This window comes from Manacus vitellinus, unplaced genomic scaffold (genome assembly GCF_001715985.3).
Source record: "Manacus vitellinus isolate BGI_N305 unplaced genomic scaffold, ASM171598v3 scaffold_11_pilon, whole genome shotgun sequence".
Classification (NCBI taxonomy): Eukaryota; Metazoa; Chordata; class Aves; order Passeriformes; family Pipridae; genus Manacus; species Manacus vitellinus.
Window position 1 is genome coordinate 7,104,282 of NW_021938895.1, and position 20,564 is coordinate 7,124,845.

Consider the following 20,564-nt stretch of genomic DNA (forward strand, 5'->3'; position numbering starts at 1 on the left):
TTGCCTCTGGTCGATGGCTGTTGTTTGGAAAGCTGTCAGGCGAAACATCAAAGTTACCTTCTTACTACAATATCCCCTGAAGAGCTCTTCTGAGAGGCACCCTTTCCTGGGCAGTTGGGTCTGAGTGGAGGTTTCAGGGAATCACAGAAAGGCCTGGGTTGGAAGGGACCTTAAAGATCACCTAGTTCCAATCCCTCTGCCATGGGCAGGGACATCTTCCACTAGACCAAGTTGCTCAGAGCTCCATCCAACCTGGCTTTGAACACTTCCAGGGTTGTGCATCCACAACTGTTCTGGGCAACCTGTACCTGTGCCTCACCACCCTCACAGTAAAGAATTTCTTCTGAACGTCCAATCTAAACCTACTCTCAGTTTGAAACCATGCTCCCTTGTTTTATCACTAGACACTCTCATAAACAGTTCCTCTCCAAACTTCTTGCAGGCCCCCTTTGGGTACTGAAAGGCTCCAATTAAGTCACCCAAAGGAGCATATCTTGTCTGACTGTTCAGCCTCCTGCTAATGGTAAAGGCCTGGGGGGGGAACCTACAGCCCACCTCTGTCAACAGAAGCACCCAATGGGTCCCCAGAGAGCAGTAAAGCCTGGGGTCTGAGCCTTGGACCTGCCTGCTTGAACCTACCTGTCTTGGTGGTCCACTTACCTAACAATTAGATATAAATGGTTGAAAATATTGGGTTCTGTATGACTGAATACATTCTGTTCAACTTTGTGATTGGACTGTACTGTATTATATAATGCATTATGCATTATCGTTTTTTAGTTGGTGGTATCGCCAAACACCTTGCAGCCTAATAACTCTGTGGGAGATTTATACTTCTGTCCATTGAATATCTCAATTTCAGAATTAAAAGTAAATTAAAAAATAATAAATCCCCTCTCCCCCCAAAAAACCTCAGACACCATCAGGAGGAAAAAAAATACCAATAAAACCCAAAACCAAACACAACAAGACCGTGCGTATTATTTGGGGCCAAAAGGTGAGAAAACTGTTTATATCTTTGAAACTATTTGAGAATCACTGCGGTTGAGATGACTTTTCCTCTCATATATGAGTTCTTGAGGATATGTTTTGTTGATTTTTAAAAGTGTTCAATTTTCAATTAAAAATGTTTTACTGTTTACTGTTTTTTTCTTGCTGTTGTTTCAAAATATAATTGGGAAAAGTCAGAGAGAAATTTGAAAGCATCCTCTTTTTCTTCTGTTTGAGAAAATGCATAACATTCATTTATTTTTAACCTTTCATAACAAATATTTACTGTTTTGGCTAGCTATACCAGTTAACTGTAACAGAATCCTGCCAGGACTTTAACATATTCCTCTTCTTTCTTTCCCATTTCCTGAGAGTTTGTGGATTCTTTTCTGGTCACAGTTAGTTGGGGAATCTGATTTGTGGTTCAGTATTAGTGCACTGAGAAAAAGTGCCACATATCGCATTATTAAAATCACTCTCTGCAGTCTCTGGGGTTCTTTATATGTCTCTGATTCTTTGTATGACCCAGCTTGATCCTGTTTAGCTTGTAAAATTTGATTGGATCACAGAGCTCAAAGAGCTGTGGCAAATGTCCTGTCTGATTTTAACTCCTTGATGACCTCGGACGTGTTCCTGTATTTAGATGTACACATACATCTAAATGTGTGGGGGGCTGCATCCGGTGAGGTGCAGAGTGACGTGGCTCTGCTCCAGCAAGGCACTTAACCAACTGCTCAGCACGGAGCCACTGGGCTCCAGCCAAGAGGGAGGGACTGTGACATGACCTGCATTGTGAATTGCATTCAGATTTATGAGTCAGAGCTGGTCTGAAAATAAGGATAGGTAATCCAAATGTGGTGTTTATTTTACACTGAAAGGGAGTATTCAAAAAGGTTCACTTAGTCTAATAGAATCTCTCCCAAAGGCCCTGGGGGAAGCCCACCTCGCTCCTCTCCCTGAGAGGATGTGTCTAGAGAGATTAAACTTGTGATGATAAAGTGAAGCTTTATGAATACTCTCCAAAATGTCATGAAAATTGTGTTTTTCTAACCTGCTCCGATTCTTGAACTCTGGGTAAAGTTTCTGAAAGGTTCTAAAGCATTCCAACATTTTTGAAAGTGTTACGGTTTCACTTAATCCTCGGGTGGATGATGTGGTATCTGGAACCACGCATATGTTGCTGAACCTTCCTTTCAACGCTGGTGTTACGGACGGCTTTATCCTTGCGAGTTTTCAATTGTTCCTCCAGTTCACTGACTGAGGTGTATCACTGACATGTCTGTGTATCATGTGATGCTGATTCTTTCAGTGACAGCTCTGGCAAAGATGATACAGGTTTCCTAGTCGTTAAAGTAGCTTTATGCCTTTCAGTAGCTTTTACCTCAGTCGAATACAGTGGCAGAGTTTGTGTTGAACAAGTGAAGAGTAAGATATTAACATGGACAGTGAGTGTACAGCAAGTGTAATCTGGATGATAAAACAGATTAAAATGATGGTACGTGATCCTAGGATATTTTGTAAATCCATGCATGAGTGAGTCAGAACATCTATTTTTGTATACTTCGTACACTTTGTACTCTTGATTTGAAGTCTATTTTCTTCAAAGTGTTCTTAACTTTGTTCTGTGTGCAGAATTAAACTGGGGATTTGTTTTTTCAGACACTGGCACTCTTAACACTATGGTATGAAGAGTAGCAAATTAGAGGACGGTATCTTCCTGGACAGGGCTGAAGATGATTGGTAGCAATTGGCTAAATAGTAATTTAGTTGCGGTACATGAGTGTGCTGTGGTAAGTGAAGGATAAGGTTAGGAGACTGTAAGCATCTTCCAGTTCTGTGCATGGATTTTGATCATTTGTTGTAGTTGTGGCTGGCTCTTTTCAAGACAGCTCTCCAATGCTCTGTCTGAGCAGTTCCTTCAGCATATAATATGCATTCCTTCCATGAAGTGATAACTCTGGCATATGGGCATTGCTTCAAATAAATAATAATTTTATTTGGCAACCATTGTCCCTCACAGTAAGATTATCTAGTGGTCTTTGTCCTGTCTGATTTAGTCTCATTTTAGTAAGTTCAGCCTGTAGCTTTCAATGTGCTTCCTCTTCCCTGATCTAAAGTCTAAGCAAAGGAAAAACCCACAGGTAAGCAAAGTACTGATTTTCTATTTCTGTGTGGAATATTAAACTACTGCTGTTTGTCTGCTGAAATAGGAAAAGTACACCTTGTATTTATTTTGGTCTTGACCTTAGAATCAATGAACAATTTAAAAAAAAGTCAAATGATATATAAGCAACAAACAAACCTAGCACTGACAACAAGATGATTTCTTTTCTATATATTTTCTCTCCAATGCCTAACAACAGCATCTAAATTTCTATTAGAGAACCTTCTGTGCCATTTGAACTGCACAGCTGTGAAAGTTACTCTCTACCCAGAGGGAATGCTTGACTGAGCATCATAGAAAGGGAATAGTTTCCTAGGGAAAAGGAGTCCACTTGTATAAAGTTCATGTCCTCCAATACATCTGCTGATTCACACATGCAAAAAAAAATCTGGGAATGAAGACCTTTTAAATACCTTTTCTCAATGATCATTTCACATAGTGTTGTTGAAAATAGATGAAGGAGGATAAGGTCCCGTCTCCAGCTCACATCTATCATTGTCTTCTCAAGCACATAGCATGGAGTAGGAGACTCCTGTTTTGATCCACAATCAAGGCCTGTATTTTAATCCTCCAAAACCTAGAGATTTTGTTGCTTTAGTTCAAAAAGAGTCAAATCTGAAAACACATGCTGAAGCTGTACAGACTCTGAGCTGGAATAAGCTGAAGGATGCTAGTCCCAGTGGGAATTAAAAAGCCTGACCCCCTTCCCAGCTTCAAGCTTCCTCTCCCAGGCATGCAGCAAATGTGTTATTCACTCCCTGACCCTTTGCACAATGGGCTGACCTTCCCCTCAAATCAGTCAGCCCAGCATGAGAGTAACACATGGAACCTTTGGGGCCTTCCTCTGTCCAAAAAATTGTGTCATTTTCAGGCATTATAGGACCCCCAGCTGTACTGGCCTTCCTCCTGTTGAAGAAAGTATCAAGACTCTCACTGACTTCTGTGGAAAGGGAACTGAGCATTGAGCTTGCTTCTGGGAAAACAGAAAATAAATTAAGCAAGTTATATGGATCCCTGGGAGTCCATAATATAGGGCTTACTCATGCAAATGCAATATTTAGACCATTTAAAATGCATATTAGTTGGAAGACGCATAGAAATATTTTGTATTTTCCCTGAAAATAGAGCTTCTGTGTGTGCAAAGTAGCTGGTGATGTTGCAGTGACACAGTGTAGTGAACAGCAGCCCCTACAATGGGACAACAGCAGAGGGTATGGAAAGGCTGAGACAAAGCAGTTTGCACCAAGTTCTTTACTTGGAGAAGGTCCTTGTATAATAGACTGTGATATTAAGCTTTTACTCTGACACACTGAGAATTTCCACCAGAACATGAACACAATCATTTATGTGACTTTCAGCTTCACTGTCTTTGGAGAGAATTTGCATTTTTGTGGAAGGAAAACTACAAGTTTTTTGTAGGTACAGGAAAAAATTGTATGAGTTTTCTAAATTCTGCAGTACTTAAAATTATTTTTAGAAACTTCAGTTCTTCTCTCAGCTTTGTTTATGAATAAACGTAGATGTTGGTTACTCTCCATCCCATTCCTCAAAAAGAGCATGAGAATCTTTTGTGAAACAAAATGGAACAAATCTGAAAAATGCTATATAAAATCCGGAGAAGATCTTAACTAAGAAATATCGAATTCTAGAATCAGATACACTGTGATGGGTGGAGGTAGATGTATACAAATGCAGAGCTAAAACTTACTTCTCTGCATCATATAAACTGATGGAAGAGGTTTGTCCTTCTCCTTGTAAATTCATACCTCACCATCCATCCCTATGTGTTACTTACGTCTGAACTGTGATAATGGATCTGTCGGATAATCAATCTAAATACCTTCCTCTTACTAGAAGCTGTATTGGAGACTGTGCAAAACTGTAACACCAACAGGAGCTTCTAAAGCAAAAAAATCTCCTTAGTTTTGATCATTCCAAAATACCGCTCATGCAAAGGTTATTGGGCAAACCTAAACTTAAAGCAAAACAGATTTGTCCCCACATTTATGTACCACTATGTGTGCTCTCTACAAATCAGGCTGTGTAATGATGGGACTGACCTCTGAGTGTGGGAGGCAAATAAGTATAACAGGTCACCATCTTTCTGCGAGAGAAACCTTCTCCTGGCAACAGACAAGTCAGGCAGTGTGCATTTTAATTAAAATCACATCCTGGGCATTTAAGTTTTCAAAAATTATTAGTATGACAGGGGTTACCTTTTCTTGTGACTACTATTATTACTGTCAGACTGCCTGCTTCAAGTGGGGGGCTGAAGGTTACATATGGGATGGGGGAATGTAAAGTTAGCTGGAAGGGGTTAGTACATGGGGCCGTAGCCTTGGAAAGCTCTTTGTTGGCCAGTGCTCTCTTGCTGTCTTGTCCACAGCTGTGCAAAAGACCCCTCAGGACATCATGTATAGCCCTCAGCAGTGACTGCGCTGCTATAAACTTCAGGTGACTGGTCAAATCTAATTTCTCTTCCTGAACTAAGCACACGCTATCACTGCTGCATATTCCTAGCCAAGGTAAACAGGGGTAACAACCTCACAGATCACTACAGATAATTTCATTCAAATTTATGCTTACTATAGTTGTATTTCTTTAAATAATTTTTAACTGTTTTGAATTCCTGCACTTGTAATTGGGTTAATAGATCATGGTGAAATAAGATGACATTTGGGTGTATATAAATAACCTTACAGATGAAAAGAAGAGCTGTTTAGCTTAGTAAAGGACACACTTTCATGTAGGAAACTTAGGACTCACAAAGAATCTTTCTAGGGATGTTTTTATTTTTTTTTTTTGCTATTCATACCGACATTCCTGTGATTCATCGATGTGCATTTTACAAATAAGGCTGTGACACAAAAGCATGAAATGACCTACCCAAGGCTGTATAAAAACTTGTGGTACAGTCAGCAGTTGACTCATATTCCTAAATCTCTGTTCCATTCTATTGTACCCAGCTAACACCTGTGCCTTGAAAAGTCTTCCCTTCTTAAAATAGGTTTTATTTCAGCTCTGAGGAGCACAACCACTTTAAAAACAGACACATAAACAGCCCACATCTTTGGGGAAAAGTTTAAAAAAAGTACAAGAAAAACAAATTATTTCACAGTTTAAAATTCCATTTTGAAAAACCTTTTGATGATTATCAGATAAATCCCTAAGAACAGAACTGGAATGACACTATATGTGCTTGAAACAGTTCTCTCTTTAATGGATCTTTTGGAACTTGCCTAAGATACCATAAGAAGTCTATTTTTATCATGCTGTACTGTAAATATTTTAGTACTAAAATTTGCCTTTAATAAAATTAACTACAAATTCCAAATGTTTAATGGACTCCAAGGTAGTAAAATTAAGAAGAATGTCATTTTTTCTGTTTAATGGGCCCCAAAACATTCTTCCATTGAATTAGAACACTGATTGTTATTTTTCAGCTCAGGACTTGGCAGGTGCGTAATGCAACTCCTGATAGCAGGACAGCAGATTACATTCTCCTATAAAATCATTTCTAAGGGACTTGGCACAAACACTGTTATTGCATGTCTGCAGGTGTTTAGTAATTGGATTAATGCAGAGCAGAAGGAATGTCTGATGCCCCACCACTGAGAAATGCTGAGGAAAGACACATTCATTTCTGAGAGTAAGTTGGAATGCGTGATGACAGCCTGTTCACACACATGGAGCCAGATCTAAGCCTGCAAGTTTAAAATTAACTGCTGTGAGCAATCACCTTCCAGAGGAAAGTTTATCCAAACCTAAATACAATAACAGGAGCTCTGTAAGTAAAGAGGTAGGGAGCTCTGGGCTATGTTTTGATCCTGTTCCAAAAGCAACTTGCATAACCTTAGCAAAAGTCCTTATATCATGCATATCACGAATCCATAAAATCCTAGGTGTCTAATAAAAATGTCCTTGATAAACATATAGATCCTCAAAATTCTGTAAAGGTATAGAGAATATAATATAATGTCAGGTCAAGGACTTTCAGGATGAAATGTTCTTTTAAATATCATGATCATGGATTAGAAAAACTTTTGTAACGTCCAGGGACTAAAAACATAAATATTTCTATACTGATGAAAATATTAAACTAAGTCCATTTAAACTAGTAAAAATTAAATTTCTAAAAAGGTCTCAGCTTAGGTCCCGACAGTACTCAGAAAAATACTTGCATGAAATCTTTAGGTTCACTAAGTTTCGATGTATAACTGACAGGTTGTCCTCTTGAGAATGGGTACTGTTTTAGAATGCATCTTTTACACATATGGTTTATAGATTAATTTTAACAGCAGAGGGATTTAGGGATCAAAACAACTCTTGTTTTATCTTATGCTGGGAAAACAGGACCCATGAGAAAAAACTCTGCTGCTAGGGCTCCTGGGAGGACAGAAGCGATGTAGATCCAGTGAGGGCACTTTAGGAAGTATTGTCTTTTTTTCTATCAGAGAATTATTGTCCGGATTTACACTGTGGGGAAGTAAAAGTACTGAGGTGACCGACCAGTGTGCTCTTTGGCTGTCTGGTTCCTCTGGAAGTAGTACCAGCCAGTTGCAGCTAGGAGTGACCAGTGCCTCGTAACAGACTCTTTGCTAATTAGAAAAGCCACCATGTTTCAATAAAGTTTATGACTCACACTTCTTAGGGTTTCCACAGTACCTTTTCCAGACCATGGAGATGTGTCAAGCGATGATTTGAGTCCTTTTGGCTTTTGCCTCGTCTCTCTAAACTTATAGATAACATGAGGAGTGGGTAAAAGTCCAGGTCATTTTCTTATGTTGGTTGATCAGAACTACAATTTACTGAAATAAGTGGTTGATTCATTTCAAGAAGAAGTTAAATTTACAGTTATTTATATGATCTATATATATTCTTAAGACTAAAATAGATATAGAACAATTTAATTGTACCACATTGCCTACAGAAAAGAAAAGATTTCCTTGTAGAATTTACTAAAAATACCCCTACTTTTTGAGACTAACACTTGTAGATTTTACCAGAATCTTAAAAACTTTGTCCTATGCAATGAATGTTGTTTCACTGGGGATCAGGTGATGGCCATGGAGCAAAAGGCAGCCTCATGGAGGTTGTTGAGAGCTCTACATTGCCTTCCAGATGCAAGTCACAAGTCACCCCCACTGCAGTTAAAGTTGTCAAACAACTTCCGTTATAGCTTTGTCTTTTACATGCACACAGCTTTCTCTGGCTTGATCTCTATCAGAAGACTTATTGCTGAGGACATGGACAAGAGGGGATTGACTCTAGATATAACAGGGTTCATATTGCACAGATAAGTGCACATGCATGATCTACTGCCTTGAAAGTTCTTTAGGATGAAAGGTTTATCTTCTGTGAAGCTCAGGGAATGCTGCATCACCATTCCCTTCACAGAGTTGTCTGTGCCTCAGTTTAGATCCTTTTTATCCATTGCACAAGTCTCCCTCTAGTGTGGAGGGTCCATTTCATGTGGTGTGAGGAATGCTTCATTTGAATTTTTCCAGCTTTCAGATGTTTGACTTGAGAGCTTTAAAACTCTTTGCCCATCAGCTTTTATGAATTTAATTGCCTTTTTTTTTTTTTTCAGATCAAGAAAATTAAAAGAAGTCTGTGGTGAATCCACAAGATTGAGCATTGCATTCCTGTGGCACAGAACTGCTGTGCTGCATGATGATGCTGACCATACAGGCTGACAGCAGGCTGTTTTATCACTTGAATGACTCAGGGAATAATAAAAGCAACCAGTTCTGCATCTAACCATCTCATCTCCCAGGAAGATGATGGTGTTTCCACCTAACCTTTTCCAGCTTTACTACTCCAAATTGGATAAGCCCCTGAAAAACAACTTTGAACATTTCTGAGAAAGTCTCCTAAGCCCAGAGTTCCCTGCAGGTGAAGGAATGACTGTGTACCAAAAAAGCATTCCAACAGTAGTACCTAAAAGGAAATAAAGGGACAAGTTTGCAGATGTTTGCCCTGTTTGTACACTCATTATGAATTCACTCAGTCTGTTGTTGAACACAAGAAAATAGGTTATCTGGACCTTTGGTTGGACTCAAATCATGCTGTTATGTTCTTAGATATGTCTGAAAGTTACAGAGTTCAGACAAAACCAGTTGCTTCCATTCCCTTTTTTGTCAGTGGAAACGGACAAAGTGATTTATGTCACACCTGGCTTAAGAGTTGCCTTCTAGAGGTACCCACACTTCTTTCTCCACTCACTGAAAGGGGACTAATGCATTAGTCTTAAGCCTGCCTAGAACTAGAACCATACTTTCAGACTATTACATTAACTTATCTGAATCTCATTCCAGACCATAATATAAGGAAGGCTTCAGTATGCATTGTTGCAGTGAAACACTGCTTTCTCCTCCAAAACCAATTACACTATCCTATAAAAATTTGATATTACTGAAACAACTGTTGGCAAAGTTATATTAGGCAAGGTTCACATCTTTTCACATAGATATGTAAGAAAATTCTTAATCATCATGAGTTGCAGCTATTTTTACTCTCTATGAATAAAGGCATTGTCCGTCTGTAATTTCACTGACTTCAGGGACCATCCTCTGAGAAGAGACTGTGTAGCACCTGCCCTGTTTGTGTGTTTACTGATGGGAACTACAGACAGTATTACTCAAGAATACCAGCTTTAACCACCCTTACCAAAGAAGTTTGTTAGTTCACCTTTCACATTAATATTGGTATTGAAATAGAAAGACCTCACTAGAAGATCCTAGAAACACAACAGTTTTAACCATTTTCAAATTCAATATCTTCTATACATTAATTTTTTCCACATTTTATTCAGAAAGGATGATTGTAAACTAAGAAGTTTTAAAAGGTAATTTTTTCCACAAATTAAAGAAGAAGTGCACACCTCACTCCTAGGATAAATGTCATGATTATTGTTTAATTTATACATACTTTTTAGGAAGAAATATGTGTGAAAGGATGGTCTGCTTAAAGTATTAATTATTGTGCCCTTTATTTTTAAAGAATCATTAACTGTGCTATGGAATATATATATTTGTGGAGTTTTTTAAAGAAATATGAAATTCATATCATGTCATAGTTTGTTTTAGTTTCTTGCTTTTATTTTTACATTATAAAAAATGCAGAAGATCAAGAGACGTGCAAACTAGAGGTGGAGATGTGTTCAGACCTGTAACCTTCCAGGTTCAGGAAGACTTCAAAGTTGAAACTGGTAGGATCTGGTTACATTTCATCACAGACTATAAATTTATGCCTGTAAGCCATAACCTTTGGTCAGTCTCTGTTTCTTCCTATTGGCTGAGATGTACTTGTGTTATTCATCTGTCATGCAGTCACACTGAATAAAATTCTCTTTCTTTTGTTTTTCATTTGTTTTACTGGCTACTTACATCTTCAAAAAAGATGGAGGCTGTCCAAATTGGTGTCATGCCTATCTACAGAAGTCAAATTAAACTTTTAAAAAATGTTATCCGCTGTGCTAATGCAAAGGATGGCAACTGCTGGGGCTGCTGTAAAAACTGAAATGTAGAATAGCTTTATACATATAGAAATTGAATTGAGAAAACACTGAGTGGTTGTTATTAACACCGTGTTGTTTTGGCCACAATACAGTACTCTGAGGATACATTATACCAGTAAATAAAATGGACCAAGACTCTGCCCTGGTTCTGTGACCTATTGACATGACTGAGCTCATGATCAGCCATCTGAACTCTTTTGCTTTCAAAAGCCATGTGACTACCTCCAAACAGACTGTCGGGTTTTGAGTCAGCTAAGAGCTGAAAACTGTGTCCAGACATTATCTGGAAGAGTATGGATCAAAACACTTTGGATCAAAACAGGGTCAAGAAGTGTGCTAGTAATTTAGTGTCATGATCTGACTCTGTTTAGTATGTTATTATAGAAGTAGGTGCTGTACAGGACCAGAAATCAGCACAGTACCAGTTAGACATTGATATAAGTAGCAATATTGAGAGAAGGCATATATAAAACTGGATTATGAAAAGACATACATAATTTTCCTTCTGCATTGCAGAATGGAATTAAAAGAAAATAAGTTTCTTCTAAAGTTTTGGAACAGATGTACGCTCTTGCTGCTACTTGTATAAGTCTGGAAGTGGTATATACTTATTATCATTCAAAAATATTCCCTTTATCAAAGGAAGGCAGTATGTGAACAATACAATACAAATTTGTCATGAAAATCCAGCTTCACAAAACAAAAACAATATGAAGTGTTCTCTTCACCCCAAATTATGGTTTCAAATGTCAACGAGAATGAATAGTACTGTTTTCCATGCAAACATATTTCTTGGCCAACTCCTGGAAACCTGATACCTGAACACTGCTCTTTATGGGAACTCTTCTGAGTTTCTGTACCAAGTCCACACCTGAAATACATCCTGTTCATGGTTGGAACCATGAAGCTATGTATATGCATCTCGAGTGCCTCCATTATAGAGTGCACTTGAATTTTGCTCCTAACTTCTGGTTTTAACACATGGTCATTGTACTGACTTCTGGTGGCGTGTTCAGTGTGAGCCAGCTGGTGAAAGAACTAAAGCTCAGATTTGTATTTCACCAGACTGGGCAAACTCTGCATCCCATCCTCATTGTACAATGAGAGCAGATCCCTCAACTGGATAAAACGTTTCTGGAGACAATAAGATAACTGTAGAAAGACACCAGGGAAGTCTAGTGCCTCAGTTTTCTGTGAAGTCATGAGTACCTTAGGTGGCTTCAGGAACAAGTGACTCCGGATTTTGACTGTGAATGAGTGCAGCCCTAAGAAGGACTCAATAACTTGGCTGCAATTTTCTTTTATTGCTTGCTAAGCTCACCTAGCCACAGAGATGGTAGTGCTGATTACATTAATTAATTTTACAACAAAATACATCCTCTTCAGATTTCATTTCAGAAAGCAATTCTTGACTTTGAGGTGAAAAAAAAGTTGGAATACCAGACTTTTGAAGGATAAAAGAAAAAAAGAAGGTGCTGTGCTTATGAAGTTTCTTTAGTAAAACAGAGAATATTGCTACTGAAATTATTGTATGCAGTCCTTCCCTACTTAGAGAGATCTTATTGCTAGCTGATAATACTTATCCCAAGGTGACATTTAAACTTCCTTGCATTCTTATATGTATGGTTTGCAATCCTAACCAAAGTCAATCTGATGCTAAAAGTACAGCTACACTGGCAAGCAGGGTTTAAAGAAATACAGGGCACAGATAGTGTTGAAAAAGGCTCTGCCTCATTTCTGCATAACACAGGCTGCAGCCCAAGATGAAGGCACTCAAAAACCTCAGCACAAGCAAGATACACAAGACTGTATAGCCAATGATAACAGGAAAGTTTAACACCAGAGCAACACAAGTATAATTAGCTGTTTCAAGTGGAGACATTATTCTTCATTTCCTGCCCTCAACTTGTTGCTCTGAACTGTTAAACAATAGCTGTGTTTCATGCAAGAAGGGTTGGGTTTCAGAGGCTGGTGAAATGGTTCCCCTGTGGGACCAGATCCAAGGGTGGACGGATTCACTGGGAGTGTCTCTGGGCTGCTTCAGGTGGGCCAAGGCAGCCTGACAAACACAGAAATGTTGGGGAAAGATAACTTCTTTGACTACCAAAAAGCCATTAGGATTAATTCAGTAGTATTTTCAACTGTCTAATTTCAGTCCTTTAGACTCACTTTACACCCACTGTAAAACACGATAAAGAGATCCCTTTCCTTTTTTTTCTGCTGAACTCCAAATCTTCAATATAATTAAAGAGTTCCCCTTTCTTTTCTATACTAGTCTTTGCACAACTCTTCCTTTTTCTCCCCACTTTGGCAGTCGCTATCCACATCCCACCTTTTAGTCATATTTTTTCAATTATACCTTTTTTTGTTCAGCATTGTCTTTGTTGCCTATTATTAACTTCCAGATGCACTAGGCTTTCTTTCCATGGATCCAGAATTCTTCAAGTCCTAGTGGGACTTGCACTTGCCAAAGACCACTAGCCTATGGAGGCAGGCTGGACACCATCTGAGTTAAATTCCACAGTTATAGGTAATGAGGAGCAGCTAGATCCAGGGAAAAGTTGCTCTCTTATTATCTTGCAAGTTTTGCAACTTCTGAACTCAGTGCTACAAAGAGAGTCTAATGTGAATGTGGTCTCCCACCAAATACATACCCATCCTGAAAAATCAGCAGGGTCTGGCATCATCCTGTGGGATAAGAAAAACTTTTAGAAGTGTCCAGCTGAAAAGCTTATATAATGCTATCAATCATTAATTTTTTTCTATAATATATGTGCAGGTTATAGTTATGTGCATGTGTACTTTATAATTTTTGCCTGGTATAGTAAACATTTCACGATTTTTGGAAACTTTCTGCCATTTTTAAATGGCAGACTACAAAAAATATAGGTTATATAGCACTCCAAACACTTTGAATTTCAGCATGCACATATGCAATTGCTGAGACTTATTCTGACTATCCGCAGATGCAAATAAGATGACATGCAAAAAGGATTATATATAATTGGAAGATGTGAAGTGGAAAATTACTTCTTTCAGTGTCACTCTATGCCTTTATTTGTTCTTGAATCTCTTATTAAAAAAACCCAACACCACACACAAAGAAACAAACATGTACACTGTACATCAGAACTTGGAAATCGCTCAAGCCACAGTCTAACAACTGGCAAAACTATCAGATAAGATTCAACAGAAAAACTACAATGTGATGATGGGCTGATTTTAGAGACAAGACATGAGACATACACTTCTGGTAGGGTTCCTAGATTAAAAATACAATTCCTGTTTCTGACATAGGTTTCTTATGTTACCTTAACTAAGTTATTTATGATTTCTGCTCCTTTGTTTCTCTAATTTGAAAAATAAAGAAAACTCACCATCTTTTTTTCCTCCCACAATTTATCTGGCTTCAATGTTTATAATACAATAAATTGTTTGCAAGTAACTCTGAAAATGAACAAAATGGACCTTACACCTAACAAGTATCTATTGGCTCATACTAAGTTCATGTATTTAGAGAGTATCTAAGCAGCAATGAAGCACTTGTCTGCAAAATGGTTTTGTTGTTGCTTATATAAAACAATGACTCACTCCTTTCTAGTAACAAACATTTTTTTTGACCTCTTTTAAAAAGTCCAAGAGAAGCAAAGGGAAGGGTTGAATGTGTAGTATGAGATGGGACAGATAGAACAGAAAGATTGGGAAGAAGCTGTAGAAGGCACATAAATGGCTTCAGAGGGTACATCAAGACTTTCTCTGCAATCTCTGATCTTTAAATAACATTAAACCGCCTGCATTAGGTCTTCAGCTGTATCACTCTACACAACAGATGTTGATCCTGTGAATCTTTCAAGTGAAAACATTCCGTGATTCATAGAAAATTTATGATTAAAAGATGGTATAAAGATGAGAAACCATCCACCATTATAAGCCACAATGAACATGTGTGCAAAGTTATTGCAAAAGACAGTGTGCATTCTGCTCCCAGAAAAGGGAAAAAATGTTCCCTTTGGTTGAATAAAATGTATAAATTAAGTAAAGATGGTCCTCTCCTACTGTTTAAGTCTTTCATATCAGTTTACAAGCAGTAAAATCAGAAGACTTCAGCAATAAGTACAACATTACTTTTGCTCATCTGTCAATTTCAAGAAATCAGAGTATATAATTTGTTGAGTAATCCTTGATTTCCCATCTGAACATTAAAAAAGAAATGTCGTATCACTTCATGTACCTGTCTAAGACTTTTCAGTCTCTTCAATGCATAGCCTGATTTGGCTGTCTGAAGTGATGAGGCAGATATTTGTATTAATGAATGGCTTGTTTAAAGCTGGTGTTTCTATCTAAAAAATTCTGTGATTCTTCCTTCTCCTGAGGGCATATAGAAAAAGTAACAGAGATGGTAGAATTTTCGTGGTATTGCTACCATGGTACAGCCATTGGTATTGCCATTCAGGGAGAAGGAAAAAATGCCATCTGAATTAAGTCATTGTGTGAAATTGAAGAAAAATGAAAAAATCTGAATGTTTGTTTCATAGAACAAGAAAACCCAAAAAGGTATACTGTGAGTTAGGAAAACAGAGTTGAACTATAAATTCACAAATGTGCAACCCACCTTCCTGGAGGTCCCTGGCACACCACAGCTGCAGTTCTGAGCTGGGAGTGAGGCAGGTCTTTCCAGACAGAATTGCAGGTCCTTCCAGAGAGTCAACGGGGTTCGGTATCCACCATGGAACAGAGATGAGGTTCCAGTGTTGTTCTCCTGCCTGCACTACAAAAGTCAGTGGGAAGAGTAGATAAATTGCCCTATGGGCAACATACCTCCTTCTTGCTGTGCAGTGGGGTGGGCCCATCTCCTCCAAACTTTCTGCCTTTTCCTTTAAAGGGTCATCTGGAATGGCATGGAGATGACCTGAAAGCCCTGGGAGGATGGAAGCATCTCAGCCTTGACATCTGGAGTTCACGAGCAGCACTTTTGCTTAAGACAGATGACACCGTGCTGAAAGCCCTGCATCTTACACCTTCCTTTTCCTAAATAAGAGCAGATACTGGCATGAGAAAAAGACCAAGAAGGAGGATGGGAGCAGGATCCCCCAACAAGCAGAAAAGAGTGGTGAGGCCTGGCAGAGGGGAGTGGGAGGGAAAGGTCTCACAGGTCCCACTGAAATTCTAAGGATCCTGATTAATTTGTTTTCTGAAAAAAATGGGAGTGATTTACTGCATCTGAATTTAACTGTCTACAGAGTATATACCTAGTTTGAACTGGTCATCTTTTCAGTCAGTGCTGAAAGATAGGCACATTCAAACTAAGAGTAGAAAACTGTTGACAGTAAGAGAGCAACATCCATTTATTGTGTGCTGTAATAATAAACAAGGGTGAAAACCAGAGGAACTCTGCTCTTCAAAACCTTTTTGCAATAAACCTTCTATACCCATCTTGGAGTTCATATTTTTCATATTCTCTTAAAGAACGTCTTGGACTCAATGGAATAAGGCACTTCAAACTATGCCTGGTTTTTATTCTGTTTGGTATGATATTATTTTAATGGCAGTTCATGTTATGCCTTTGAAGGAAAAGAGAATAACTGAAATAAGATCTTGCCTGGAACAGAGATTAGGAATGCTAAAATGTTGTAAGACCTTGGCAGGGTCCTACAGCAAAGGAAGAAGATTATCTCGGAGGCAAGGAATTATCATGATGTCTTCTTCTGTTGTGCTGATAAGCTTCTTAAGTGAGACACTAGTCAAGGGCATTTTTATTCTGTTTAATGTCATCTTGTAATATTTCTATATGCTTTTTGAATACAACTGCAATGTGAAAAATATAGCTGTTGATCAGTTAGGAGAATGGATCTTTTGGTTTCTCATAATTGGATACTCTAGAAATATTTTCTCAGGTATCCTTATCAGTCATTTTTGAGATACTGCAGAATTTGCTTGATCATGTTCCAACATGGTTGTTAAAAGAATGCCTGCCTTTTCTCTGTCATACTATCCTGAGAGCTGTGAATTGCTCTTTTCAATCTGGGATGGTTCCAAACTAATTTGAAGTGGGCTACAATCATTCTTTTGTTAGAGAAGATGTCTTATCCATGGATGCTTTGTTTAATAGCCAACCAGTTCATAATTTACACATTTTGGTTATCAAGGAAAGTAGTTTAAAGTTCAGTGCAGATTTTATTATATATGTTATAGTACACATCTGGCAGAGCCAGACTTTATGATTGTCCCTTGATTGTTAATAATGTAACTTTTTTGCATCAAGCTCCATTCTTCTTGGTAATTTACTTTTTGGCAGCAATCTGACAAATAACTGCTTAGTGTTATGCACAAACCCTTTGTAATAGCTATTACTGTACTTGCCCCTGTATATAAAGCAAAAAAACCAGCAGTATCTTGCTAAGGGAAGCTTAGTAGTAATTCTGAATGCAAAATAAAGTCCTAGGAATTCAGTTCCAATAAATTATCAACACAATTTACTGGAAGTAAATAAATAAAAATATAAATGAAGCTTTGGAACAGAAACCCCTGAGATATCTAAAAAGCCCATTCCATTTTGCATAAAAATCAATGACGCTGAGATTCACAAACATTTCCTAGGCTTCCTAGGAACATTTTCCTAGGTGCATAGGGAGAAAAGGACACTTTTAGAGAGTTCTTCAGCAGTAGATGAGTCATATTCTGGAAATGCTTATTTTTTCCATTGTTTCATGAACGGACAAAGTTCCCTAATGGAGAGTGGACTTTTGCTTGCAGGTGTTAAAGTTCAGTGAGATTACTCTTGAAGACCTTTCTGGAAACGAACTCTAAGTGAAGTAACCGGGATCTCTTCAGACTTATGAAGGCAAATTTGTTGAATGGCAGTGTCAAAGTCAGAATTTTATTTACCATCCTTCCCTGATAAGGCACAGTGGTCTGCATGGCTTTTATAGTTTCCTAGAGAATGGCAGAGGATTACCAGCTTCCACAGATTTTTTATGGTTCCATGGTGATCTTTGGTAGTTTCTCTCTTCCCTCATTGTGTTATATAATATGTGAATATGCCAAAATTCACTTGAAAAAAGTTTTTCTAGCCGTCAGGGCAGCATAAAAGAAGCTATAAAATAGAAACCATATATAAGTAGTAAAGTAATGATATTTAATGTTTCTAAAGAGTTGTGGGGCCTGAATTGTTAGAGCCCAATCACAGTTTGAATCATCTGCAAAATACTCCCACTATTAAGATAAACACATATTTTTGTAATACAATCTCTCTTCTACTAGTAAATTTTAATTACTGAACTATTTGTTAAGGGAAAGTTTAGCTAAGTCAGAAAAAGAAATATCTTATTTTTTGCAGAGGACTCCAAGAAATTATCTTTCCAATATTCTCTGTACCAACAGTGGGAAGGGTTTCACTGAGCATATAAAGCTTTGTGTGAACTTGCTGTTAGAGACTGTGAACTGCCTTCCAGCTCTTTCCATATCAGTTGGAAATGAAAAATAAAACCATATGAAAGACTTAAAAAGCATATTGATATCTTATTTTTTCAGATATCACACCAGCATTTCTAGTGATGGGAGAAAAAGAAATTGACAGAATTTCTCAAAATCATAAAAATGTTCTAAAATACTACAATTCAACTTTTAAAATTGTAAAAATTATTTATGCTTATTCAGTCTTTTAAAGGAAACTAGTTTGGCAAGGACGAGAAAAAAAAAAGGAATAACATAATGAACACAAAACACTTCATTTAAAAATGTGGATTCCCCTATTGCAGATTATTTGCTTTTGTAAGCCTGAATAAAATCTCGATATGGTGAAATTGTGAACATCTGGAATAGTCAAAATCAGTAGGAAATTATTTTAGCACAGAGTATGGGATTCATTTGCCTAAATTTAGACACCTACAAAGTAGATATCTAACTATGAACTAGTTTTCCAGGCCCTAGGTAATCAGTAAAGAGAAACAGGCCATTGCAGAGAACAATTCATCCACATTCTAAAACACATAAGAAATGATCCAGATTAATTACTTCCAGAAAATGTTTATTTTTCTCTGTTGAACACAAAGACAGACGTGATTGACCACCTTGGATGTAAATATCTGTAATATAGTCTATAGTTAGACAAGACACCTTCATTATTTTTAGAACTATAATAATTCGTAGTTATTGTATATTATATTATGTCAACTATAATAACTTGTAGTATGATAACTTGTATTTTTAGAACTATAATAACTATCTACTCTAAATTTGGGTACAGAAATCAGCTACATGGTTGAATTTTCTTAGGTTTAGCTTGGTTAACTAAAAATCGGTGCATACATATGCACATATACGTATCTACTTGTGTTCATATGCAGGATTTATAGTCTCTATCACGACACATCAGAAATGCTCTTGATAGCTTGCTTCAGAACGTCACATACAAAACCCACTCACAATAGTCAGACAAGATTTTCAAATTAATGCTATGGAGTTGATCAAGAACATTAACAGCACTGGGGTGGAAAGTTCCTTCACTTATTTTGTAAGCCTCAGCTCCAAATGAATGCCACATCTCTCTTAACTCATACATGTGTTTGGAAATTAAAAAGAAAGGAGTTCTGCACCAGAAGGTTATTAAGAGTGACTTTACTACATCATCATCTTATAATACGTAATACACAAGGTATAGAATTATTTAACTAATTTAATTCTCAGATCCTAAAACCATAAGGACCATTCTATGAGAAATAGATCTAAGGGGTTGCTTAGCTATTAGGCAGTGCTTAACAAAAGGTGAAATACTTGCAGTCCTAAAGCCTGTATGATAAATGCTTAATTTCCACCGTGTTTTCATGAAGTCTGTTGTGAAGTGGGGAAGGTATTGATAGGTGTTGTAGTGGTCACATCACAAAGATAAAGCTTGGGCTGTGTCATATGGTATAGATGGAAAATAGTTCCAACAGCAATTTCTATCTAAGAACAACAGTTTATAAACTCGTATATCGAGTGTTAAATCATTTCCCATAACAGGACCTGATGTGATCCTTACCATCTCCTACAGCTGCCTCTCCCAACACGCGCTATTTGTGACACTATTCTCTCAAACTTCAGCCGTCAACTCTAATCTATTTTAAACTTTTATTTTTTCTTTCTCTTGCACTCAATAAGACAAATGTCAATTGAGTATCAAATTGTCTTCATGTCTCCCTCATGGCTTGATGACCCACAGGACAGGATTCAATCTAAGGTGCATTTAGATGTGAGGAAGTATGAATCTCAGAAGCAGGGACCTCAGATACAAACATGCAAGTATCTGAGATCCCATTAGAGCCAATGGAGAGCCAAAGCTCAACTCATTCTTCTAAACCTAGGCCTCTAGTGGAATTTAAAATACCCTACAACATCTTAAGACAACTGGACAGGGCTGGAAGCTGTGACACAAGCCCTTTGGGGAACGGAACTCTCTTGGTTCAACCACTGGATACTTAGCAGGACACTAAAGTAAATCAGTGGGCACTAAATGTCAATTTACAGGCAAATGAATCTGAGCCCTCGTGGTCTGGGACATCCTTTACAAATCCTATCTGCATTTGCCACTATTCGCATGGTTCATCTGAAGGGATTGATGAAGGAATTGATCTGGCATGGAATTGGTTCTGAAATCAATTAACCAGGAGCTCTGGGTATGGCCCAAAGGTACAAGGTTTAAGCAAATGATTTACCCTAGTCATGCTACACTGTGGATGAGGCCAACTGTGTATGAAATAACTTCCAAGACCAGATCTATCATGACTTGAATATTCACTACAGATTTAATAAAACTGCTTCAGCAACATAAACTTGGTTGTAAAATATAGAATTTAAATCAGCATTCGGCCCATGCAGTGTTTTATGCATATGATCCACTTACAAACTTTCATT